Source organism: Danaus plexippus, chromosome 12 (assembly GCF_018135715.1).
Source record: "Danaus plexippus chromosome 12, MEX_DaPlex, whole genome shotgun sequence".
NCBI classification, from domain to species: domain Eukaryota; kingdom Metazoa; phylum Arthropoda; class Insecta; order Lepidoptera; family Nymphalidae; genus Danaus; species Danaus plexippus.
In genome coordinates, this window is record NC_083545.1 from 3,219,889 (window position 1) to 3,230,953 (window position 11,065).

Genomic DNA, 11,065 nt, shown 5'->3' on the forward strand with positions numbered 1-11,065 from the left:
CCTATAATTAAAGAACGACCAACGTATCGACTAAACAATCAATAGCATCATACAGAAAACACAAAAGCTCAAGTATACAACATTCCCTCCCCCTGCCCTCGGCCCCTCATTAATAATATCAAACCCCCCTTTTCACTAATTACGTGTTGCGAATGCACACACACGTAAGCCAGGACATCAGCTTAACGGAAAAAAATACAATCAATAATAGATATGTACATTAAAGGGATTTACATTTCTTTGTTTCGTGATTCGATCGCGTGCTTCTCGGCTGTTGTGATTTCTGAAATGTTAATCGGTACGGGAGATTTTATTAAGGGTGACTTAAATTCTTCCAATTTAAAGGAATGTTTGCTGAAGGATTAGCGCGAAAATCGTGAGTGGATTTTGATTCGTTAAACTCCTTAGTCTTTTATTGTTGTAGTGGTTATCTGTTAGTGGGTTAGTAAGAAATAATCAAGTTCTAATTCCACATACTTGTAAATGTTTTATTTTGAATCTAATAGTATCCCGTACAGTACAGTACATTTCATATAAAAGGAACTAGGTTTGGCCATCTCTCTTGACAGTACTTATGTCTACTATTACCTTATGTAAACACTGATAGAAATAGTATAATATGAAAAATCCAATAAGAAGACTGATATCATCGTAGATTAAATACAGCTTGTAAGATATTTGCAGCATAAAATTTCATAATCTAATAATCTTTTCATACTTCCAATCCGATATCCATATAGACACGTTGTGACGTCACAGTATCGTTTTCGCTGTGTGCTACATCGCGTGCGTAACGCGCGTGTGTGAGTGTCGTGGGCAAGGTCAGGGTTGTGCTATCTGATCAATGGTCAACCTCATTCGCGAAACGGACGTTCAAAATCGATTCTAGTCGTTCTGTATTTGACGAACCGGAGTATTTAAGTAATCGATTATTTCAATTTAAATTCAGTATAATTTGTTAGATTATTTTTTAAATTTGAATTATCAAAAGGGAGATAGCACAAAATATTGTTTTTTTTTTATTTACAGTAGCAACGGGTGGTATAAATATAACGAACAAGGCGAATGTAATCTATATCTGTATATAAAATACGTTATTAATCACATGATTAATCAGTGTGACGAATAAAACGCTTTAATGATTCGTTTCCTATCGCCGTGACGTCATCAATAATTAATAACATGTCGTTTTTTTAACGTAAAATAATCCCCTTTTACAATTTAGTTTGCATTCTCGCTTTAAATTGTGTATTTCTGTATATTAATAACAATGAATGTAGGAGAATTTGTTTATAATGTAGTCATATTTAATTATGTTCGAATTAGTAAAACTTTAATAGAAATATTAAATAAATAATTATCACTCATTTTATCTTAAATTACTTATTTAAGAACTTTAGCATATTATTATGAGAATTATGTGCTATGATCCAAGTGAGCTATAATTTTAAATGATAAATTAACATGATCATTAAAATATTTTTCTCGGTATCGTTGACGAACTGATTGCAAACCTTCAATAGAAAACTTGAAATAATTTTGACAGAAGAGTAATAAGTACGGCTTAGTATTTATAATACACTGTATCGGTTTCCAATACCGTTAAAACAGTCCCTGTTAAAATCGATATCCCGCCAAACTATAAAGGAGAGGGTGGCGTCAGATTCTCGTGGGGCAAAAAAAAAGTGAAAAGCAATCAGTGTGGCATAATTAGTGAGTTGTAAGTATGGGGCGCGTTGCCATGGCGACGGCGTCCATGTCGATACCCGTTGCTTACCAGCTTTGACTTATAACAGAATTAATCGATTCGATTGCCATCGATTTGTAAATATTGCATATCACTTTTAACAAATGAGGTTCTATTGCTTTAAAAGTAACAGGGTTACCGCAAAAAGAAATATATTAAACATAATGTATAAGATTAAAAATCATGACAATAATCAATTCATATCAAACGAATTCTATATGGTTTGTTATCCATTATAATATATTATATTGATGAGAGCTTGCCACTATTAAGTTTAACCATAATTAAGGGCATATCTTAACTACCTACTGTATACAAAAATTCGATAATTTATTGCCGAAATAATATAATTACGGTCTGACGGATTGGCTGAGACCGGAAACTCCAAATTACTGGAGAAATTAAAGCGGAAACATTTGGCCACCGCCGCTAGCAAGATGGCGCGACCGATTATGTTGTCTGTTCGATTTATGAATAATAATTACTGTCCCATCTAATTATTATTTGTTTACTTTCTAAGCCTCAGTTACGTTACTTGAGTTGACATATATAATATACATTTAGTTATAATAGTAAAAAAATATATAAATCTATGTTTTTCCTCTTAGCAGAGAATAGTTAACAATAAGTGCATTTCTGTGTAATTCAATCAACTAATAAGAAGGAGAAGATATAAGATATCGCGTGCATTGAATCTAATAGTAGTAAGTGATTGGCTGAGCAATTTTTTTTATTTCCAACCTCTCTTGGTATTACCGAAGCAATTAACTTTGAAGATATGTTTACTTTGAAATAAAAATAAGTCTGAAGATAGGGTATGCTACGAATTCACACAGTGTGTACAGAATTAATGCATGTTATATGTGAGTAGAATGAGTAGAAATGTCTCATTGATTTCATAGTGTTCTTACCTGATACAGAAAACCGTTAGCACATCCATAGTAGACCATTCCTCTCCTCACTTTGAAGTCATATAGCACTTATGTCCAGAACACTAAACAGTTCTAACAAATTAACTATCTCCTTACAAAAGATAATTCTGATTTTAAATTAATTAAAAAAAAAAACTTTTATCCATCCTGTACAGAAAAGTTTTAATATTAATCGTTTAAAAAACAAACAATACGAAAATACAAAAAAAAAAACAAGTTGAACAAGATTCCAATGAACGCACGACTGGAAGGTATAATAAATAATATAAAAATAAATCACTCATAAGGACGTGAAATACTTTCTCTAAACAAAAGGGACTGTGCATGCAAAAATGCATTCCATTTTTATTTCAATCCAACCTTGCTATAGGACGTATGGATGCATTTATCGGTCGTGTTCCTTAATCACGATTTGGAAATATATATATTTTATTTTATTTTATATTATATTCAATTATAATACATCAAAATGATTGTTTAACTAACCCTCATGCAGCATCTTTAGTGTAATGTGTATTCAAATAAACCGTAAGACAGCTACAAAGGAATACTAATGTTATATGTTCGGTGCCAAAAGTTTTCGTGTCTTGATTTGTATGTAGGCTACTGATTTCATATACCCTGTTAGCATTCTAACTAATACTTCAATATTCGCATAATTTTAAACAACCGATGATAATTTCAAAAACCGAAATTTTTTGTTTTGTTTTAGTTAGTAAGAAAATATTAAAGTGTAATGAAAAATTAAAGTACATGATTATTTTTTTTTTTAGTAAGACACGCAATGAAAAAGTTATCATAAAATTAACGACGATAAAAAAAAACATAATTTATTTCATCGGTTTTATTACCATATAAACTCGACCTGTAATTGCGGTATTAAATACATAGCAACACTTGTTAATAAAAAAATAAAGGAAACCCGCTTCTAAAACACAATCATCAATTTCATCGTTTCAACTTTTGTTAAACATAAAGATTTACGTCTTTTGTGTGATGACTTATAAATCATACGGGGGCTAATTAAATCCCTTCGAAAAACTCATCGTATAGAAGTCGCTAACCCGCGAACCTAATTTACGATATCTCGACCGTCATTCGCACATAAACTTTCTAATTTGCAGTTCGGTTCTTTAGAATATGTCGATGCTATAATAAAAACAACACCTCGGTAACTATAAAAATATATTGCTAACTGTCAATGTTAAAATTTTTGTGACCACACCCGAAAATTCGCCTCTACCAGGCCTTTAATGTCTGTCAAAGAAGCAATTAAAGTTGTTTGATGTTGCAATAAAAAGAGTGATTAATTTCATCGTAGTATGAATTTGCATTTTCGCACCTCGCGTGTGTGCCCTTCCGACGTGCGTTTTTTATGCCGTCAAATGAACTTAACTTCAAAATAAAAGGAGTGAATATTATAATTGCATCCATAAGCTCTGAGCTTTAATATTAAAGCATTCATATTTATTTTGAAAATAAATTTTGATTCATAAAACCGTATACCACATTAAAACACAACATAAAGTGTACGGAATTAGTGTTTATACATAAAATACCAAATTATCGTCGTCGCTTTGGTCATAATTTTGATAAGATAACACAATGAAGTAATTTAAGCGATTTATTTACCGTCGCTGCACTAATCGGAAATAAAATATTCACCCGCGAACTCTTGGAAATTGCGATTTTGCCCGTCCGAGGCAAGTAATTTATTTTTAAAGCTCGTAAAATCTCACTCTTTAAGTAATAAAAGTAACATTTTAGCAAAGTTAGCAATACGAGCCACGATTATAGCGTTCGTTAACTTAAGGCCTTTGCATTTAGAAATCACTTGTAAACATTGTGACACTAAGAACTGACGTCAGCTTCGCGCTTAATACGTTGATAGCGCTGAAATAGGTGTATTTACATATATTAAAACGAAACCTGTCACGCTTGCGTTCCAAAATAAACATTTAGCGCACGCGAATAATTTCTAGATCGCATTTTTGCATATCACACGCGAGAGTATTTCACATAATAGCTAGCTATTAGCGTTAACAACGTAACAAAAACTAAGGGAACGAGATGAGAAAAGTTACTTCAAGAATATACGGAAGTTAATTAGAAGTGGAACGAAAAACAACCGTAACTGGTGGCGAAGTTAGCCGTTCTAGTGCGGCCAATGGTACAAGGTACACACACAGACTCAGCCCTCACCACTGTTGCCAGCATTTGCATACCGCCCGCCCAGGCGCGCGCCGACGCCCAGCCTGAGCGACAGGGACGGAATACAAAACCGACGGCTTTGACATTGAATTCCAAATTTAAATCTATTTATTTTTTAATGCATCCGAGAGGCTCGCCCTTCGTTTGGTTTCTAAATTTAAAGAACGGCATGGGTGTAACGATTTTATTTTTTATTTTTTTAATATATTGATGTATGCAAATTAGACTGCGCCGCGCAAGGAAAAGGATGAAAACAAATTTATCGCCCTCGCCGCGGAAGCGGTGCCATGTGATAAGTTTAGGAGACAATTCGCATGGAGAGCATGAATGAGCTTAGATGTGACCGCAGTGACGGTGTTCGCGTGATTGATAGTGACGTAAGGACGTTTTTCATACAGAAGATGGATATTTTATGCATAAGTTTAAAAATCCTGTCACTTTATGGAATATTTTTTTTACTATTCATAGATTAACTGAGCCAATAATTTGTTTATATAAAATTAATTATTATTTGATGAGAATATTTAAGTTAAACTTAAAACAAAAAGTACAATCACGGTCATAGGTAATATTTCACTAACTATTTCACTACACCTCTTTTCTCACGACACTAAAACAGTAGGATGTATTAACACTTAATTTCTAGATTTTTTTTTTGTGTAAGGTATAATGCTGTTATCCCTGCGGCTTTAACAGCGTCACCAGAAATTATATATTTTTTTACTATTAACACTAATAATATTTAGACACGTAGTACTCAATAATAGAATAATGTAAGCCTCTAAAACTATTGTATAACAAGTTTGTACTTAGACAAGCCAGCTAGCTTGATGAAAAAATTAAAATTTCTTCGCTATCAAAATATTATTATTAAGAATTAATTTAAGTAGTCTCAATTTAATTATTTAATATATCCAAGAATCGAGTCGGTGAAATTTTTGTTAACACTATCATTATTAAATATGTACGTCCCATTCTGAACCTATAAGGAAACACCTGGGAAATCTTTAAAAGTTATTCAGTCCAGATAAATCAAAGGAAACAAAATTTATTGTATTTTTCATACTGACATTCAAAAGGCCTATAAAGCTTCAGTATCACTACGACTAGATGTTCACAGATACTTTCATAAGAAAATAACCAAAGGTAATGAAAACACACAACAGAAAAGAACATTGTAATTACGAGGACTACAAGATTTATTGCATGAGGATAGGAAACCAACCACAAGTGACCCGAGACAACATACAAAGCAAATATAAAAAAATAATGTAATCAAAAGTGTATCTTATTATGATCGGTATTAACATCAATATCCCTGAATACCAGACCAACTTGGGATCTTTGTACGTGTTTGTGCATATGCACTGCATGGACGATGTGTGGGAGCACGAAAGCGGAACATGTAGTAGTTAATTTTTGCGCAAAGCTGGTGGAAGCGAGAGGTGAGCTCATTTACAAATAGTTCCCCTAAGTGCGATAGAGATGAAGATATTGGGGGTTAATTAATGAACGTGGAAGCTTGTGCTCTTTATTGCTTTCGTGGCTGGACGCTAAGACGTCTACGCTTAAGGATTTTCCATCGTGGAAACAGGGACATAGAATATTTTGTGCTTTTTCAAATTTATCATAATGACTCAAAAGGAGATTTCATTATCTTCAAAGTTTAATGACGTTTGTGTGCCATCATTCAACAGGGTCGTATCGATTGTTCTGACCTCTTAATATCCATGATAATCATCGTCACTTTCAGAATGAACTGAGACAACATAACGGAAATATGTAAAACGCTTGAAAAATCCCAAAACGAAACCTGAACACAACTACAAAAACACACAAAACACACACATTAAAGAAAAACCATCGTCCGACAATATATCACTCCACACATCAACACAGAGAACACTTAATGCGGTGAATGTTTTCTTAATTTCATCTCGCTGCGTGAGTGCGGCTGTTAAGAAATTAAGAAAATGCCGACGTCTGCAAACCACTTAAGCCGTTTGTATTGTCTTCGTAGATAGTTTTTGTTCTAATAAAACCCTTAAGGTTTGTTAATGAACCTAATAACATGTCTTTATCTTGAGTCTTAATAAAACTTTAGCTGAAGTAACAAGGGCCAAGTTTGTTTGACCAAAATGTATTATTAACTGAATATATCACCTTAACTAACATGGATATTGATTGGTAACATCATTGAAGGAATTATATTTATATTGTTTATAATTATTGTTAGTTAGGGTGGTATTCTTGATTAGAATTTAATTGAAATTAAGTTTATTTTAAGTCTGATGGAATGCAATTAATACTCGGAAGGAGCACACGTTGTGTCTTCGTTCATTCAAATATTTGTATGTATGTACACTAACATAGGGTTGAACGCATCATTTTGCCTTTTACTTCATAATTTCGCTAGCACCAAAATAACATGTTAACAAAGTTGATTTATTTATCTCATATCTTATTTATTATGATTTGGGTTAAATAAGTAGACGTTTACTTACAACTGACATTTAAAATATAAGGGTTGGTGCTGCATGATTTCCAATTTGATGCAATACAGATGTTTTAGTTTTCAATTTAACACTGAAATAAATGAAAGTTTCAAAACAATTTTTGTAAAAATAACAAAATGTAGAATAGAATACGATACCACGTATTTAATATAATAAGGAACTTAGCGCTTGAAGGGTGTCAACCCTATCGCTAACTTTGGTGTTACCGGACATCACCCCTAAGGATTAGTGGCGTGACTATAGGATTACCACATTGGCCACAAATGAAGAATTACTGATTATAGTGTATAAGTTCACAATTTGACAATAAAAATAAACATTTTCGTTCAATTGCTCATCGAACTATTAAAACAGACTTATTGACCCATGCTCAAAAACATTTATTCTCATTTGCATTGTCAAAAAAAGCAAGTAAGAACTGGCCATTACTATTAATGATAATCGGTTACATGCATGACTCACAATTGCTCACATTTTACTCCGCACACAAATTTGCGCGATAAAGTCGAAACATGAGAACATATTTAATCGTTCATGACGACGTTTATGAAAGCTACCTCATAACTTAATGTGTTCTATACGGAGTAACAGCACATTACTTACTCATTAAAAATAATCCAAACAAACGTTCTGCGACACTTTGCGGTGCAATTAATTTTACATATTCAAGTTCATAACTCACGTAACTCCCGCATCGCACGTCGTAAATAACGTCTAAATAAATTTCAAACTGTAAGAGTCAACTTTTGTTTACATTCCAGAAACGAAACGTCACATGTATCTCAGTTTTGACAGATGATCATAAAGAACGAACGAACGGTCGAACACAGACGCTGTCACATTTACATTCGAGCAAGTACCAAACAGGATCGGTATGATAGTGCGTTCCGGAATAATCCTTTATGTTTTTGCAAGTTTTTGCGTTCCGTTTTCAGCTCGTTTTTCGTGTGTCCGTCACACAGTTTGCGTTAGTACTGACCACAGCTTAGGGCGCCGGCCACGCGGCGATGTGTGCGTGTGTGAACTTTCTGCACGCGATCTCTTCAGCCTTAAACGAGTGGGGAGTGCGTTAGTGTGCGTATAAAGTTTACTTGTACAAGTAGGAGGCTAGACTCATTGACTGCGGCCCTTATTGTATGAATGTGGAAAAATTATAGCGTCCACCAATGTTTTGCCTGAAAGTGCGATGCGCATTGTTCATAACACCATATTGTAGGAGCACTTAAGACTTCCAATTTGCTCGGAACGTTAATGTCCTCTCACATTGTCTCCGACGTTACTTCTCACGAAGCACGGTAATTAAAAATAAAATATATATTTGCCGAATGCGACAACCTTTATATGAAGAGTAATATTAAAAGAAATATTACATTTATTTATTTATTTAGAGTTTCGGTATCTTGAGACGATTTTATTAAAATGTAAATATGCTTATAAAGAATGGACGATACATATAAACATTTGGCGTCCTTATTATGAAGATAACGAAACAATTGACACTTTATCGCAACAGTATAAATACATACATCATGCGAAGTCAAAACTTTTGTTGCGTTCTCAAAGTTAAAATTGAACATTTATCTTGGACGAGCATGCGCGGGTCCATTAAGAGATTTTTCTGAAACATAAATCTCACTTCGCTTCATCTCGTCTCGATACAGATATGAGTAAACACTCTGAGCTGATAAATGTCGTAGAGGTTTTACTTGCAAATAAAATTGCTAGTCCTTTATCAGGCACAGATGGCTTTTATTTAGTTCTTTGCTGGTAAATATTTGTATCATTATGATAGGATATTACTTTGCTTCATTGTAAAAAATACATAAAAATTTTCAAAGATTTATTAATTCACACATTAATGAGCTCAATATATAACTATAAAAATATGTAACGAAAATTATAACTGTAAGTTATAAATGTTCACTCATCCACACTTTAACCACTAAATCCTATATAATCTTTACATTTAACGTTCAAACAAAAAAACATTCATATATGACGCATTATGCTCGGTAATTATAAGTTAGCTCATTTAATTATTCGTTCAGTTTTGTACTAACAACACCGATCCCCGCCCAGTATTCAGTTTTAAGTACTACCGGCCATTTAACCTGTCTTTAAACTTTAAGTCGGATAAAAGACCTTTTGTTTATGAACGTATGTGAACGAACTAATGAATGAGTGAATGAATGTGTTTTCTCGGCCTGTTTAAATGATCGACGTAATTAAATAATGCCAAAGGTTTTTAAGCAATACATTATGGAGAAGAAAAAAATATAGAGGGAGTTTCGACTTAAATATTTATGGAACGATTTCGAAAGTACCTTACGTTCGATAGAATTTTCTGTTGAATAAGTCCATTTTTTAAGACTTCTTGAAGGTATTAATAAATCATAATTTTTATTAACTTTATTTTTGTCTCAAGGAATGAATAGTCGATACATAATTTAATATTAAACTGGGTCGTTTCTTATGTTACATATTGAATGAAAAGCATAAAAGAATAAAAGTATAATAGCCTTTTAAACTTTGAACCAGTTTTTTTGGAATTCTGATTTATAATATAAGTAATAATATTACCCCAATATCAGGTGTCCACACGTTATACTAGTTAAATTAAGTATTGCCATATGGACCGGAAGTACGTATCGGCTGTCAGCCTTTTTAATATTGTAATGAGATGTTCTTGACCATTACAAAGCAGATAATAAGAGACAGATTTTACGAGGACGTAATATCAGGCGATAATTTTATTCTATGTCTGGACCGAATAATGTATCCGTTATTTCTTTTTGAGCTAAAAGAATATTATTAAATACTAACTTGGTAGCAAGGTTGTGTATGAAACATTATTAATATATAAGAGTTTTATAAAATAAAATATTAACCATTTTGTACCAATCACATTAATTAGTAAAAAAAATATTTGAAGCTATTACACATATAGCAACAATTTTAAGAATTTTTTTATATTAGATCCCCGACGGCAAATTTGTACCTTGAAGATTATTATTTTGTTGGGATTAGTCAACAAAATACCCTGTCTGATGTTAGAGAAACTCTAAAATACTTTAATAATGTTCCGAAATGCATGAAAATGATTATATGTCACTAATATTTACTATAACTAAAGCCATATTAGATTATGAATAATATATTAGTGGTAAGAATGGGACGTTTTACTGCGTAACACGGACAATCGAGTTTTATTACAGGAGCCGTTAAAGAGGTTCGACTTAAGTTGGCCACTTCTTACATGCGTAACTCTGTAATATTGATAATTTAAACGGCAAAAAGTGTTTTATCATTTTAGGGTTTAGACTTATTTGATTTGATATTTTTCCTATTATATCTATTGATTTAATATTCAACTTTGTACGATTTACTTATTTCATAAACAGTTTCTTGTGTATGTACTAAGAAATGTGAGCAATACAATCTTACAAAAATATTGTATGACTATTTATCTGACAATTTGATTTTGTCGCGTAAATTTGTTTTATTACACATGGGTCTAAAGACAGCCCACCTTTAAAATTGAAAGTGACGTAAGTACTGTTTTAGTGCGCAATCGGCGGGCGAGAGTCGTAAATCAAAGTTTTAGTGTCGAAATGTTGGGATGCTCAGGCCACTGGGGTGGCCACTTTAAACATTTTTTC